Consider the following 18,395-nt stretch of genomic DNA (forward strand, 5'->3'; position numbering starts at 1 on the left):
ACATCTTATGCTTTGCAATATTGTCACACGGGGTTGTTGATATCATTTTTCCAGGACTGAGTATTAAATCATGTCTTATTAAAGAGCAGGGTATGAAATTAACTGCTGAGACATCAATCCATCTTCTTTAGTGTTCTTTCTGTATACTGAGCCAACTCTCTCTAAGTTCAAATCTTCTAACTCGTTTGATAATATAAGGATTCCTTTGCCTTCCCCCTGCAAGGAGGAACATTGTTTTGCTTTCATGTGAAAACCTAAGTTCACTCTCCCACAAACTTCCTCAAATTTTTAATGACCATTCAATAGGCATAAAAATCATTCATCCAGATATTAAAATAAGAACTTTGACTTTATTTAGAATGTTTTTTTTTATTTTAGACAATAAAAGAACATTTCTACTCTGCACTGTGCCCCAATAGTGATAATTTGTGATATAAGTGGATGAGTGCAAGATTATCTGGAAGATGTAGACAACTGTAGTAGCCATGATACTGCTATATAACATGATTAGAGGAAACAGTGAGAATCGTTCTAAAAATAGATAGATCTTGTACTATACCCCAATATTTGTTGGTTATGTACCAACTTTATATTTGTTGGTTAGAATTAATTTACCAGTCAGAATTTCTGTCCCAATTCAAAACTCAGCCCATGGGAGAGAGCCAGCCACCAACACTATTAATGATACTCTGCTCTGTTACAGAGAGGAGCCCTGATGAGTTGTTTTGAATGGCTTCACCCAGAAATGATTCAAAATGAATGCTGAGACTTATAGACAAATACTGAGTTATAAATAAGCAGTCTTGTAGGACAGTTGAATAAAGGAGAAAAGTATCTTCAGGTATCAGAAGACCTGATAGACGATCAACAGAGATGACTAACCAAGGCCCAGAGGGGCATAGTGAGAAGGAAGTAACAACCAAGGACCATATATGACTGGAACTATGGTTCCTACATACATGTAGATGATGGGCAACTCAGGTTTCATATAAGTTCTCAAGTTAGAGGCCTGGAGGCTGCACCTGACAAGGACTATGTTGCCAGACATTTGATCACTTCCTCTTGGCCTTCCTAGGCCATAGATGAAACGGATATGATCAGTCCTAATGCAACTTGGTGAGCTAGGGTGGATGGGAAGAGGAGCTTAAATTATCTGAGGAATAAGGGCGAGGTGAATGGGGAGAGGGAGGGAGGATATGGCTCAAAGAAGAGAAGAGATCCAGTTTACAAACAGGATATAAAGTAAATATATTAATTTCAAAAAGTTTCACAAAATATGATTTTAGGAAAATGATTTCTCTCTGATCTTTGGAAGAGAAATTGTGTGTGGCATGAAGAAAATAATGTAGCACTTGGGAACAAAGATGCACACCAGCATTCCTGCACTGGAAGCCAAGATGAAAAAAAATCTCCACAGCCACCATGACCTTGCCCTTGGTGTTGTGGTAGACAGGGAAGAAAGTGATCCAAACTGTGCAAAACACCAGCATGCTGAATGTCAAGAACTTGGCTTCATTGAATGTGTCAGGCAGGTTCCTGGCCAAGAAAGCCACAGTGAAGCTTCCCAGAACCAGGCAGCCTAAGTAACCTAGGACACAGTAAAATGCTATAACTGAACCCTTGTGGCAGACAATGATGATGTGGCCATGCTCAGAGTCTGCTTCATTATCAACAAAGGTAGGACAAGCTCCTAGCCAAACTGAACAGAGAAAAATTTGGATGAGTGTACAGAGAGGAATGATGTAGTTATGTGTTCCTGAAACCAGAATTTACCTCATCCTTCTTGCAGGAGCTGTGACATTGAAAGCCAGAGGCACTGTGATTCTTTTGACCAACACAGTGAAAATAGCCACAGTGAATACAATTCCAAATGTGATTTGCTGCAAAATGCAAGTGGCTGAGTTTGCATGGCCAATGAAGAACAAGGAGCAAAGGAAATGGAACATGAGTGACATGAGTAAGATATAGCTCAGAGAGTGATTATTGGCCTTCATGATGTCAGTGTCATTGTGTTTCAAAACTACCCCAAGAACCAGAGCTGTGAGGGCAGAGAAACACATGGCCATTAAGGCCAGAAACATGCCCAAGGGGTCTTCATAGCTTAGAAATATCACATATTTATGGATGCAGTGATTCTTCTCCATGTTGGCGTACTGGTCCTCTGGACACTTCACACACTGATCCATGTCTGATTGAGAAAGGAAAGATTTGTTAGTACAGCTTCAGGAGTTTATTGCCAAGACATTTCAATAAGTCTGTTGTAGAAGCTATGAAATACCTGCATTTTCTTGCTCACTACATAATTGAAGGATGTTGCTGTATAGAAAAGCTTATATTTATTAATTTTTATGTTTACAGGGAACAAAACCAAACCATCATTTTTTTGTTAAATGTGTTGATGAGAACATTTATCATATGTTCATAAAACACAGCTTTCTTACATTAATCTGCACGCTATCATGAAGTGACTTTGTCTGGTAAATTCATAAAATCTAAAATCACTAAGCTCGGTGGGGCTGAGTGTGTTTTAAAATCACCAATCCCATACATTTGTTGTCCCCTAGTTCATCGATTGTTTAATTAATGCTGTCTTTATGAGAGATGGATACTGTATTCTATTTGGACAAGACCTATAATAGCTTTTCTTGTTTAAATTGACCAACCAAATATATGGATATAAAAGAAACAGTAAAAGAAATAATCTGGATTGGGGTTTTTGTGTGTGTATGTGTGTGTGTGTGTGTGTGTGTGTGTGTGTGTGTGTGTGTGTGTTGTGTGCTCACATTGGTGTGTCCATATAAAAGAAGCAGTTGAGCTTATAAATTTGGTAATGATTTGATTTATATGGGGGAAGTAGGAATGTGAGTGTGAGAAGTAAAATTTATATAAATGCTATATTAATGTTTGAAAATTGTAAAAATTATAATTAATACCTCCTTATTTATGTTGTCATCAGGTTGTACAGACAATGAATTCCTGAGTCTTGATCATGAGAATCCTTAACCCTATCACTGACGGTAGTAACCTATACAGACTGAGCAGTACACAGTCTTTCATCTTGATCTCATCTTCATGGAAGACATCCTAGACCTTGCTACATCCCTAATTTCAATCTGTATAAGACCCAGCCTCAGAATATACTCTGGCATAAAATATATATTGAGAAAGGGCATGAACAAAATGTAGTAAGAACCATTAAGCAAGAATGGGGGGCCCAGAATTTTTTGTGTTGTGCAAAATACATCACTCACAATATGATTTTCTCAAATGACAACTTCAGGTAATTTGATAGCAATTGTGTTTATTCATTTGATAATTTAAGGGACTTATGATGTTCCTCGGGTTTTTAAAATTTTTTTATGTAAAACAATAGATTTCTGGACAACTGTAATTAATTCGCTGAAAGAGCTAAAAATTTTGTTTATCTGTGAAGAGAACGTTCTGCTCTTTCAGAAAACCTGAGTTCAGTTCCCAGCACCTATGTGAGGTGCCTCCAACTACAACTATAGCATTCTTAGTTGTCTCTCATCTGCACCTGCCCTTGAGAACACACAACCTTCCAAATCACACATAACATGAATAAAGAAATAATAAAAATGTTTTTGTAGTAGTTATTGATGCAACTACCCTTAATTCTACTTATTTTTATGTTTAAAACAATTATATTACAGTCTGTTTAATAATTTTGGAGTATATTGGAATGCATAAATGTCAGAAGTCATTTTCTAGGAGTTGTTTGACACCTCTTGCTATATGGATCCTTTGGATGAATTACAGTCATAATTCTTAGTGGCCAAAAATTTAAATGCTGAGCCATCTCACTGGCCGTAATTGTGTTTTAAGAACTTTCATTTCATTACAGAGTATTAAAGCAAAGTATGAAAAAACTGTTCATTGGCCATTTTCATTTAGCCAAGAATAAGCATATCATTTGACTAAGGATCTCTGTAGGTGACAATAAAACTTTAATATTTGTGACTAATCACTTTCAATACAAAACCACCCTAATTTATTATTTCATGAAATTATTATGGTTGCTGTATATAAAATATTTTATATAAGACCCCTTACATTTTGTAGATCATATGTCAACACTTATTCTTACTTTACTAGAAACAAATGGCATCAGACACTTGAAAATGGGATTCTAGATACTATATGAATTCTGCCTCATATTTTCTGTTTTTGGTAAGTTTACTAGTAACTTTTTTTTGCCTCTACACTAATATTCCTAAAGATACAGATTTAGTTTCCACACCTTCATTACCCTGTCCAATGGATCATTTGCCTTATCTGTTCTACCTGGAGCTATGTACATACATGATGTGCATAGACATATGTAGAGATGCATACCTATGTTCAAAAAGTATAAGTGCATATTTGAAAGATTAATGAATGCAATCTGCCTTACATGTTGTTTTAGAGATGAACAGGAAGGAAAGATCTTGTGTAGAATTGCTCACACTTTAGCTTACTTATAAGAATTATTTCTTTGAGAAATTGTGATATTACTTAAATTTTCAATGATTCAAAATGTAGGTCTAGGCATAAGGTTTTTTAGTTATGATGTTGTTAACGTTTGTATTCCTACAATGACTTATGGAGAAAATGATATATTTTATTTTTGCAGTTGCACTTTAGACTCCTGCAGCATCGCTTTGTTGGTGGAGAGGATTACCAATGTGAAGGCTTTATGACAGAGGCAAACACTCACTTGTACCATTAGAAATTTCATTTTCTGGGCAGGATATACAAATAAAACAGCAGGCTGACATTCCCTCCTGCCTAAATTTTCTGAATCCAGGACCACAATCAGTACTGCATACAGAGGGAAGCATCTGAAAAAATAATATACATGCTAATATCAGGAGTTTTATCTACTTCTGCCATAACTATATCATATTAGCATGTTAAGATACCAATAAGCTTATTTTATGTACAGAAACTGAGGTCCCAATGTCCCTTACCAGTTTCTATAATGCCAAACATATGAACCTATTAAAGCTAATGGATGGAAAGTTGAAAATATTACCAAATCTTAGAAATTCAAGAAAAGAAACTTTTAGTTTACTTTGTGCAAACAGCACATAAATTACAACCTGGTTTTCTGATTAATTTTCATTGAGCTCACACAATGTACAGTAAAAAGATAGAAAGGTTTAGGGGAACCTTAATTGAAGGATTTTCTCTAACAGACTAGCCTATATTTATATCTGTGAGATATTTTATTAATTGGTATGCATTTCAGGCATCCTAAGAAAGGATGTATGAGAAATCAAACAAAGCAAGACAGTAAGTAATATTCCTTCAAGTGTCTATACTTTGGTGTCATTCTCCAAATTCCTTCCTTTTCTGCCCTTGGCTGTAATCAATGAGCCAAATCAATAATTTTCCATCACTTTACTTATGGTCAATGTTTAATCACAGCAATAGTTAATTGAGTTATGAGTAAGGCAAATCTGAAACCTCACCGGTATCTTCTCAAACCTCAGGTAACAAGCATCTCCAATAAATCTTGACAAGTGCAGTTTAAAGAAAAAATAGCTGAAAAGACAGGTCCTGGTGTATTGTTAATGAGAAAGTGCTGAGTTAATGTGTAGGAAGCTACAATTTGAATTGTTTCCTGAAATAAGAAGACTTTACAAAGCCTGTGAATACTGGGAGAGCCTGAGTAAAACTTAGTCTGTGTAAAGTTAACTGAACGGTTTCTTAAGTTAATAGAAAATTGTTGTATTACACTGAACATGATGATGGGGCTATAGATGCTTCATCAGAGATTTGCTGATTTTTGCATGCTCACTTTGAATCCTTAATTCAGTATTAAGTCTATGTAAAAACAACACTGTTCCTGGGTGTGGTGGTGTAGGCCTTTATTCCTAGCACTAGGGAGGCAGAGGCAGGGGGTCACTGTGAGTTCCAGACCAACCTGGTATATAAGGTGAGTCCAGGACAGCCAAAGCTAACACAGAAAAAAACCCTGTCTCCAAAAACCAAATAAAAACAAAAAACAAAAACAAGCAACCAAACAAAAAAACACACACTGTCATTCATGCCAGTCTAATCTCATATTCTTCCCATATACAGTTAACTACAACTCTTCCTGTGGTTAAGAAAAAGGGTCTCACTGTGTAGCATTCGGGTACCTCAAGTCCCTATGTAGAACAAGAAACATTTCTTTATTTTTGCATATATTTTCATTTTTACGTGGGCACTTTTGGTAAAATTTTAATGACTATTTCAAAGAAGAGTGCTTTTTGCTATCCAATTTCTGTTCAATTTTTTAAGGCATGGTCTCTATGTTGTGCTGCCTGGCTTGGACTAGCTATATAGGCCCGACTGGCCACATAAGGATAAAGAATTTCCTGCCTCTGTCTGCAAAGAGTTTGGATTAAATCCATGCACCACACACATGGCTTCTTTCTGATTTTAATGGATTTTAAATTTTTTTTCTCTCCAACCTGTATAGTGCTGTTTGCCATAGAAAATCCTATTCTGTCAAGATGTGTCCTTTCTACTGCATCCATTTTTGTTTTTAAACAAGGAATGGATAATGGACTTCTTTAAAAGCTTTCATGTTTGTTTTTGGATAAGCATGTTCTTCTGCCCTAGAGTGTATTTATGTGGTGTATCTCATTTAGCTTACCTGAAATTGTTGAGTCATGCTTATATCTCTGGTTTAAGTAGGCTTAGGAACAGAGACTGACCATTCTGTTGTCTGGTTGAATGTTCTTACTAGGTTTTAGTTAAGAATTATTCCAAACAATATCCATAAATGGGAGTTCTCACACTCTAAAAATTATACTTCATTACAATATTTCCCCCCAACTCTTATAGAAGATTTCTGTTCAGGTTTATAAATAACATTTTCTCCATGAAGGTAACACAGGATGCTTTGTTTTTTATTGTTATTGTTTTATTAAACCAATCTTGTCTTCTGTGTATTTTATTAATGTTATCCTGAACACTAATTTATTTTTGAAAATTATTTAGGAAATAGTGTTTATTTGTTGTTATTGCAATAATTGATAATTTTCTAAGAGTTGCTTTTCTCTGGACTTTTGTACTGTCTATGAGTTCCTTTGATATCTTGTGTTCAACTTGTAAATGGGTGACTTTCATAGTGCTGCTTAAATGGTTATGAACTCTTGTGATTGTGTCTGCTATTGAATTTTATTCTCTATCATTCTAGTATGAGTAATAACCTTGCTGAGTATAGTATTGTGGTTGGCAGTTATGTCTCTAAATGCTTGAAATACATCACTGTTACTCTTCTTTAAGAATGTCCATGGGAGAATCCACTGTTATACAGCCTTTCTATGACATGGTGTTCTGCACTGCAGCCTTCAATTTTATTTCATTGTCACAAAACAATTTTTAAGTTAAATGTGTCAATGGCTGTTTCTTTACTGATATTGAGTATTTGGTATTTAAATACCTATTGTATCTTGATTGCCACAAATCTCACTAGAAATTTACAACTACATTTTACTGGAATTGGTGCTGGTGACATGAGTGTGTCCTTCTCCTCTCATGCCCATGGTTTATAAATATGATCTTTTAATTATAACACTTTGGTCTCTCATGCTTTTAAATCTTCTGAATCATTTTATCTTTGTCATACATTAAAATTTCTAATACTTATGCACAATCTTCATGCTTGGCCATCATGTATTCATCTTGAAGTATTCTTTTGGTGAGACTTTTTTCTTGGAACTTAATTTCATTTATTTTGTTTTTGTTTACATATTTTTGTGTGAATATTTCTGTTATATTGTACCCTTATGGGATTCCTGTTTCACATACTCTTTCACTACCTTATTGTATGCAAGTACTTTTGACCTTATTGTATCCTTCCAGAAGTAATTTGTGTCTCTTCAATTTTTAGAGAACATTCTTATAATGATTCTTTGAACTCTTTATTTAGTATGGCATTGAACATTTAAGTCTATGACTCTAACATTTTGAGTTATGTTGCTTTGATATTATCATTTTTATGTTTCTTTCTTCCTGCACATATCCTGTTATGCATACCCAGGAGCAGAGCACTAGCTCCGTGTTTTTTGTTCTCAATTATTATTCTAGTGGAGGTTTTTGGATTGTTGTAGCAAGGTGTAGTTAGAATACAGGTAAGATTTTTATTCCTGTCATTGAGTGGGTTTGTAGCCCAGTAGCCACACTTTCAGCTCACATGTTAATTGACTTGGCATGACTCCCCTTATCACACTGAGAAGGAATATATACATTGAATTTCATAACATATGATCAACTGAATATATCACTTAGAATCTAGCTTAAATAATTTCTGAGCTTTGTACCTGTAGTTTCATAAAACAAATAGAATGTCTTAACACCAACCACATCAGAATTTATACCTGTATCATACCCTGGAGCCATGATGTTACATTTAGTTTACAAATTTTCTCACAGTCAAATTTGTATTACTACCAGTATCTCCCAATATAGAGAAGGAAACTAGCCAGAGCCCTATTAGTTTGAATGAACTATGCAAGAATTTATGGACCAAGCATGGATACTTTTGTGAACATTTTCTTTTATGTCGGATAAAATATGGCTTGAAAAATGGACAAAGTCTCCATAACAATTGATTTCTTGTACACACTGTGTACCACTATTCTCTCTTCAGTTCCCAGGTATCTATTTCACTCTCTGGTATTCTTATGCACCACATATACCACTGTTGCATGGGCATGCACGCAGACAAAAGACCCATACACATATAAAAGAAAATAGAAAGAAAGAAAATACAGTTATAATTCAAAGAATATCTAATATTTATAACAAAATGATAATTAATTATTAAGATTGTTGACAACTCAGGACCGTTTTTTAAAATGGCTTAAACAAAATTTTAAAATAAAAATTATTTACAGTTTTTAAATGATTTTGTATTTTTATTTACTCCATTCTTACAATCAGCCTGAGGCTCTTAAACATCTATCCCCATAAGTGAGGAAATAACTATTTAGTTATAAGAATGGTACCTTGAGAATACTGCTTATTTTATAGGAAATAATAACATTGAGCTGTTAAGCATAGCTTTATACTCATATTAAAAACAAAACAGGTTCTGATAAAATAAAAATTATAACATACAGTGCAGGTTTAAAATCCTTAATGAATTAATAAAAGTGTCACATGAAAATAGTAAAAATAAGAAACATGATCTTGGAGGCCAGAAATAGGTTCCTTATGTGATGGTTTATTTCATTTCACTAAATTACAAGAAAACATAAATGCAAATCAGTACAGTTATGTCAAACTTACCTGTCTAGTTCCTGAGGCCCACTCTAGCATGTCTTCAGATAAATGGAGCTGCTGTCCATGTGGAAAATAGGGGCTAAACTTTCCTATCTTCACCTTAAGCACAACACCCTGTGGGGAATTCCTAATGTGAAAAATATCACACTCTTGATGGTTCATATTCACTATGTCACTAGCAGTATTAGTGAAGTGGTTCTTTCTCAGAAAGGAGTGCATCTGAAAGACAGGAAGAATTCTACAATCAATATGCCTTTCCTTGATGTGATATTCTGATTTCATCTAAAAGGCATTTTTTCCAAAGATATCTGGAGGGAAATCTCAATGAAAGCAAAATGATAAATTAAATCATCATAATCTTTGCTGAATTGTAGTTAACTGAAAGGAAACTAACAAACAAAAGCATAGACATACATGTAGACACCAAACATAGATATAAAACCCACAAACATGTGCATTCAGAGAGACCCACATCCATACAGGGGTGCACACATTTTCTTACACACACATCAACATACATGAGCAGAAAGCAATATGAACATACAGACATAATCAGACACACAAGTGAAAAAGAACAAAACACATACATAGGCACAGACATATAAACACAAAAAATAATGAAATACAAACACCCACACAGAGACATATTGACATAAAGAGAGATTCATTTTCATAACATCTAAAGACAGACAGACAGACAGACAAACACACACACACACACAAACCACACAGCAAGACAAATACCAAACACAGAAACACACAAAACAGAGAGTCAGGAACACACAGACACATGCACTGACATATACCCTCAGAAAATACACTAAGCCAAAAACATAGAGACACTGAAATACAGACAAATTTATGGTAATTTCTATAGACTGACAGAGTCAATTGACCAGAAACACACACACACACACACACACACACAGGCACACACACACTCACACATGTATACAAATGTACAGTGAGAAGCATATATTCAAGCACATGAACATATGTGTATGTACTGAAGTGAGTCATAGCACTGTTTTCTGTGTAATTACTCTTAGCCTATGAGGAAGGTCCCCAGAGATTAAAGTTTGGACAGTATCAGTTGATAAAACTTGAGAAAAACATCCTAGCACTTATTACCTCCAATTTTACAGTCAATGAACAGACACTCATCCTCTCATCAAGTATAGGGTTAATGAAGAAGGTCCAATTATGTCTCCAATATTAGAACAAGTGTGATTATATTAAGGTGCTCTGTGACAAAAATCACTGATGTTCACCAATAAATAGTTTCTCCCACGCAGTTTTGGGCATCTGAGAGATTTCTACAACCTATGATAGTAATGACACAATTATCATCCAAAAGAAGAAACACTACCTTCAAGCATATATGATTGTGTTCTTTCCCATTGTCAATTGTCTGATTTTCTACCCGTTGAAGAAGCATCTCATGAAGGGAATGGGCTACAGCATACACAGCATTGTATATGTCATGACTGCTGTCAGTAAAGGCCACTTCACTAGACTGTGCTATTAGCCATTCCAATGAAGCATTGGATGAGCAATTCTTCATTGTCTTACAGTTAGATGCTGAATCTTCACAGTTAAAGTACATCCACTCCTGGCTTGCCAGATATTTATCTGAGAATTTGAGAGGGTTCAATGTCTGGACAAAATTTTTGAAACCAGAAACCTTACCACGGTCATGTGCAAAAGCAAGAATCCCATGGAATGAGTCAAGTGTGGAGTCTCCCTTTCCTGTAATAACATCCCACTGTGAGGTGGTGATCCATATTTTCTGTATACCTACAGCTTCCCACCTTCTAAAACTCAAAGCTAGAGTACTGTCTGAGTTGCCATAAATGATAACAACATTTGTGGACGATGTCATGATTTGTTTCTAATACACTTCAGCTCTTGACATGTTTAACTGCATATTGACAGGGATAACACTCACGAAGGCAAACCAGATTGTATATTTTTCCATCTCTCTTCTCAAATATGAGAGAAATTGGTTGCCCTGATCATTGTCTGAGATGGCTAAACCGACCCAGTTCCAGCTGAAATAAAGTAAGAAGGAGACCATGGCCAAGGCAAGAGATGTATCCTCATGGGCCATCTGATGCAGACAGGGAAATTGTACATGGTCACTCAGGACAGGATGAAAAGTGCCATAAGTAAGCTGAAGTATCTAGGACACAGGGAGCAGCATGAGGTAGGATGCATTTCTAAGAACTTGTAAACATATTCTTATCTGCAGGAGTTCTATAAATCCCCCTTACCTGTTATTTCCCCATTATCTGTATTTCACACAAATAAATATAGGAGCATCATCAAGTCTTTGTGTAAAACCTTTGAATTACATAGATTGACATATGGCCAGTAAGACTAGTCTCCTCTTTACACCTTTCTTAACACCCTGTTAATGCCACCAGTGGATACACAATTTCATTAATTTCAACGCACAAAATCTCACCTGAAGATATCTGAAGACATAAAAGAATGTGTGAAGTAGCACAGATGTTTCCCAGTTTGGTCCTGTAAGCATTATGTTACATAAGACCCTGTGACCACAGATATAATTAGGAAAAATCACATGTATTTGTTCAGAAAAATGAATGAGATTGTATAATTGTGACACACTTAAACAAAGTGGAAATTTAAATACTAAAGATGAATTTGGTAGAAGGTCAGGATTTCTGTTGATTTCATCCATTGAAAACGCCAAGGCCAGAGAAAACTTTTTGTTTTCAGATTCTGTTCTGTAAAAGTGAACAATATCTATTAAAGGCAAAGGTCTACACAAGATCACTTGCAGTCAATACCATGGCTATGCTTTGCTTGATGTAATTGTGCTCCACCTTTAAAGTTTGGTATAAAAACCCAGTGTAAGGAGGTTAGGATGACATAATAATCTGGAATCTTGGAAAAGCTATACATAGTCATGTGAGTTCATTTCACCAAAATAAGCATTTTCCACAGACAGCGTTTTCCATCTGTGGTTGTTTAGTACTTGCTCAAAAGGTAAAAACAAGGCCACAGGCTTTGATCAAACTGCAAACCTAATTATAGATTCATTTTCTAATTATTGAGATATATGATAATTACACATGAGGAGTACATACTTGAGTTTCTGGTATTTCCTTATGAAATAAAGTGAAATGACTGAGATACTGAAGGAATGACTTATGAATGAACGGACAGGAGTGTTTCTGGGTCAGCATTTGGTTCTAGACTAAAAACTCATTATAACTAGTTGACATATATTTAAAGTATTCTCACACATCCATCTTCATAGTGTTCCTTGCTCTTTGTAGTTTGTTTTTTAAGGCAAAACATCTTTATACACAGACACACACAAATACACACACACATACACACACACGCACATACACACACATATACTTATCTGGTTCTCCCTTCACTGTTTTTATTATGTTTATTTTTAAACATATACATTTATATTATTGCACATGAATAAATTAAATATATAAAGCAGGAAGAACCACAAGACAATCTGGAATTATATAAATTTTCTATCATAATGATTTGGTTATTTATATGTGGCAAACTTGATGTAAACGTGTTTGCTATCTTGTGTCTAACCTGAATAAAGATCAATATCTATCATATATCATTTCTATTAACTTAAAAAATCTATCTTGAACTAAAACTATCTTAACCCTTAAACAATTATGCTTACTTGTAAGACTATACTGCCTGTTCTTCAACCCTATCAGGGACTGGAGAAAGAATAAAACTTATTTAACTGGGCACAGCAGAGATGTATGTTAGCAGCTTCCAAAATGAAAAAAAAAAGTTTGTTGTCTCAGCAGTCCCCCAAACTCTCTATAACTTTGGAGCATTATCTTCAACCTTCTTGCCCAATATATCTGACAGACATGTTTGTGAGACAGGGACTATTGAGGAGTTGCTTATCCTGTCTAGGCAGAGTTTGACTGTCGACTCTGCCTGCATCTAAACTTGCCTATTTTTAAGGAGAATTCTGTGTTTTTTTTTTTTTTTCAGAAATGAGCACAATTTGCCCAGTGGCTGGTTTGTCACATTTGAATACAACTCCATAAGTGGGTTTTTTGATGCTCATCATCTTCTTTGATGCAGGTTGAATTTTGCCAGAAATTTACTTCTCTTGTTGTCAAAGAATCTTTAGAATAATAAAAACATCTTTAAATGTCATATTCTATAAGTCTCAAGGCTTTAGAGGTCCGTATTTAACTATTTTATCATATATATCATATATATATATATAATCATGTCTATGAGATGTAGCATATATATTCTTATGATAAAATTAGACTACTATTTGAGAAGACCATGATTTGCATCAATATATGAAATTTAATACCACTGAATTAAAAAAATAACCTTATTCGTGAGTACCAACTAAGGCGTTGTGATGAGGAGTAGATTCAATAATCTTTTTGTTTTATCCCCTCTCTATATTTCTATACCCCCTTTCATTCTTTTCAGCTCCTATCTCCTTACCTACAAGAGAAAGCTAAAGAAAAAGAGGATGTCTCTGAGTCCAACCTTGTTTCCTCTTTGTCCAAGACCAATAATAACTTATAATCACCTCCTGATGAAAATAAGCATCTGTAGACCAAGAACATAAACGGAAACCTATCAAACCAGATTCTGGCTATTACAAACAAATGTACTATGAAAATAGTTGAGCAAATGTCCTTGTTGTATGGTGTACCATCTTTAGGGTATATACCCAGGAGTGGTATGGCTGGATCTTGAGGTAAACTTATTCTCAACTTCCTAAGACAGGGCTAGATTGATTTTCATAGTCGTTGTACAAGTTTGCACTCCCACAGGCAATGAAGGAGTGTTCCCCTTTCTCTGCATCCTCACCAGAAGCTGCCATCACTTGAATTTATCTTAGCCATTCGGATATGTGTGAGATAGAATCTCAGCCTTTTTATCTGCATTTCCTTGATGACTGAGGATGTTGAGCATTTCTTTAAGTGTTTCCTAGCCATTTGATATTCCTCAGCTGAAAATTCTGTTTAGTTCTGTACCCCATTTTTAAATCAGGACAATTGTTTCAGTGGTGTTTAATTCCTTGGGTTCTTTATATAATTTGAATATTAGCCCTTTGTCAGATGTAGGGTTGGCGAATATCTTTCCCAGTCTGGAGGTTGTCATTTTTTCCTGTTGACTCTTTGCCTTACAGAAGTGTTTCAGTTTCATGAGGTTCCATTTATTAATTGTTGACCTTAGAGCCTGGGTTGTTGGTATTCTGTTCAGGAAGTTGTTTCTTGTGCCAATGAGTTCAAGGATCTTTCCTACCTTTCCTTCTAACATATTTAAGGTACGTTGTTTTAAGTTGAGGTTTTTAATCCATTTGGACTCTAGTTTTGAGCCTTTTTATTTGGAGTTTATTTTTTCAGGCAGAACGACTTTTTAATGATTTACTTTCAAATAAATTGACACACCAGAGATGTGTTTTTAAAAAGATATATGTTTAAAGAAAAGATATATGTTTGACTTTAGAAATCAATCTGTCCTTTTCTCAGAAAACTGGAAAATCCCTTCCTCAATACCCAGAAGTACCATACATGGGCATAATGCCATGATGACTTGCTCAATTATGTTCATAGCAGCTTTATTCATAACAGCCTGAATCCAGAAACATTCTAGATGCCCCTCAACCAAAGAATGGATAATAAAACTGTGACACACTTATACATTGAAATACTACTGAGCTACTAAAACCAAAAATATCATGAAATTGCAGGTAAATAGTTGAAACTATGAAAGATCATCCTAAAAAAACAAAAACAAAAAACAAAAGATCATCCTGATTTTGGTAACCCAACATAGAAAGACGCACATGGTATGTACTTACTAAGCTAAATAGTTCAGGATAAGAATACTAACATTCACTTACCAAAAAAACAAAAAAACAAACAAACAAAAAAAAAAACAACAACAACAACAACAAAACAATAAGTAAGAATGAGGACCCAAAAAAGAATGTATAATTCTCACTCAGAAGTGGAACTTGAATAGAGAGCAGAAGTTAAAGATATGCATCAAGTTTTGAAAGGGAGAACAGAGAGAAATGAGAGTGGATATCAGACCTAGGGAGAGCTGGTACAGGAGGACACAGGGCCTGAAAAAAAGAAAAACCATGCATGGAGACATCTCTCTGTCGTGATGGAAAACTAAGATGGCATAGGTTCTGGGATAACATGGAGGGTGACTCTATCTAAGACTCCTAGTATCAAGGTCACGGGATTTAGAGGGCACCCACTAACAAGACAGAAGTCTTCCTAGAGGGAGGAAAACACCAATCTATCCACAATAACTTTGACCCAAATTTACCCTGTTTATAAGATATGCAGCAGTAAAGATGGAACAGAGATTGAGGGCATGTTCATGTAAAGCCTGGCCCAAACTGGACCTACCCCATGGGAGAGAGCCAACTTCTGACACTATTAATGACAGTCTTCTATGCTGGCAAACAGGAACCTGGCTTAGCTGTCCCCTGATAGGCTTCAGCTATCAGTGAATCCAAATAGATGCTGAGAATCACAGGCAAATTTTAGCCAAAATGTTGGATGTCTTGTGGAAAAGCAAAGACAAGAATAAAAGGACCAAGAAGTGACATGAACTCCACAAGAAAAACATCAGAATCAACTCATGAGGCAGAAAGTGTCTTGTTGAGACAGAATCACCAACAAAGAATCATGCATAGAAGTGAATACCCATATATGGGTAGCCAGGGTTTGTCATTGTCATGGACATTATTGTCTGTTTTTGAACTCTTTCCTGTGGTGGGGCTTCATTTTCAGGCCACAGGGAAAGAGGGAATGTTCAGTCCTGATGTAATTGATGAGTTGAGATAGGTTGGTAGTTTGGCTCCTCTTATCTGAAGAACAGATGATGGCATGGAATGGAAGGGTTTGGCCAAGAGTAGAGGAGGGAAGAGGCAATGGTTGAGAGGTAAAATAAATAAACAAATTGATTAATTAAAAGATGTATGTCTTTACGCTTCTCTGTGAATAGACATAAGCAATATTCATTTATGCTTATAAATGTAATTGAACCCATATTTTTGATTGAGGTTTTGCTCTGGACTACTTCATCTCTAAATACACAGGAATATACCTTTTTGAGACATGCATGCACAGATTAAGTGTATGTACAAGCATTTTACTTCTAAAAAAACGTCATGAGATTCATATTTGACAAGTATATTTTCTCTTCTAAAAACTTATTTTACCACAGTTGCAGTTACACTAACAGAACACTGGCATCTAACTCCAAATTAGAAACATCTGGAAATTGCAGTGTGATTTGTTTGTGACAATATTATATGTTTGCAAAATAGAATATAAAAAGTAAGCATATGGGAAATCTTTGATATGCATTAATAAAAAGGGCAAAAATTAATTTAGAATAATGAATTGTTTTTATTTTTCTTTACAGGAAGAATAAACTCTCTTGTCTCTTTCTAGTAATTTCATATCATTTGAAAAGCAAATAGCAGACATTCTCCTTTGTTCTAAATGATTCGCTCAGATTTAAATAATCAGTTCTCCACTTAGAAATTGTACCTTTGTGTTATCTTTGTCTAAAAAAATAGCCCCTTTTAGGATACCCTTTATTACCACAAAGAAAATTGCCATAGAAAATTTTAGTGCCACACAATAGGAATTTCAGACTAGAATTTGTGTAACTCAAACAGTAACTTATGCATACTAGACAAAAGAAACACCAGTTATTTGACATATCAGAGAGTCCTTGTAGTATAAAAAGCTCTGATTTAGTTGTACTTTCTCAGAATGAAAATTATTGAACTAGTATGGGTTATCTTTTGATAATAAAGCACTGGCTACTGTGCTCTGAAAAATGTCAAGAGATTTCCTGTGGATCATAGTAGAGATTTCTGTGTTCACTCAACTTCTAGCCTTAAAATCAGGAGGCTAACTGGGAAAAACATAAAAAAGCAATTTAAACTCATAAAATATCATTGAGTTTATAAAAGAGTTTGGATTTTCTTTCTTGTTGTGCACATTGGAGGAACAAGATAGAACTCTCAAAGCGTTGTTCTGTTTCTCATCTTCAGACCACTCCTGAAATACTCTACAAGGAAAATTTCAAAAGCACTTACACCTTATTCAGAATGATATTAAAGTAGTCTTTCTTCACAGGCCACGGCATCGCATGAAGGAGGAAGACACAAGCTGTCATTACGTTTCTATCGTTTTCTTCATTCTGCTTCATTCTCCAAGAGCAACTGGAAGGAATGAAACTGGTCATGAGAAGTGGAATGTTCAGAAGCAAAAAGAACAAAATCAAAGTGAACATCATTGTCCTACTGTAGACCTGGGTGCTGTGGGATGCAAAGTGTCATATATATCAACCTGTCATATGGGCACCCATGTGTTCCTTCCTTCTTTTATATTTCTGGACAGTGGAAAATGTATTTGCACATTCATGATTCCTTTCTCCCTAAGGCCCTTACTCATTCCTGGAGGAAGCTTCCCCGGGGTTCATCATCTGTGGCCCACAGTCCATGTGGTAAATATGAGTCAATAAATATATATGAGAATAGTTCTTTCTCTGGTTCCATGACATCATTAATGTTTGTGGACAGTCAGATCCCTAGGCAGAGGAACTTTTATAAAAGCTGTGGTCTCAGAAGTATCTTAAATATCTGTTTTTGTGAATACCATTAGATATTATGTCACTAGAAATTTTTTTAGATGATTCACAGTGAAACATAAATTATTGATTCAGGAGGGACATGGAAAAGTCTTCATGATTACATGGTGAGCATGGTGTCACTAAATCTATTAGTTGGAGAGGCAGCCTCTTGTGTGAGGCATCTGAGAATCACAGAGAATTTACACTCTGGAGTGTGCCATACCAGTGACAAATAGAGAACATCTAACCAAAACCTGTTCATACAATTGTCTGCAGAATCAACAATCTGGTGAAATCAAGTAATTTTGTTTGAGTCTTTCTGTATCCAAAATCATCCACTTACTCACAAAATGGCAGACAATTTACATGTTAAATGTTGACTTTTAATAGTTTAAACAAGATCTAGGGAGAACTCCAGACCTTTTTGTATGGTTTCAATTATT

At 35.2% G+C, this 18,395-nt stretch overlaps 1 pseudogene; it reads right to left on the reverse strand.

Annotated features, from left to right (window-relative positions):
- Positions 1-1,282: 1,282 nt before the first annotated feature.
- On the reverse strand, positions 1,283-17,613 carry LOC127194883 (vomeronasal type-2 receptor 116-like; annotated as a pseudogene).
- Positions 17,614-18,395: the final 782 nt, after the last annotated feature.

Source organism: Acomys russatus, chromosome 10 (genome assembly GCF_903995435.1).
Source record: "Acomys russatus chromosome 10, mAcoRus1.1, whole genome shotgun sequence".
Classification (NCBI taxonomy): Eukaryota; Metazoa; Chordata; class Mammalia; order Rodentia; family Muridae; genus Acomys; species Acomys russatus.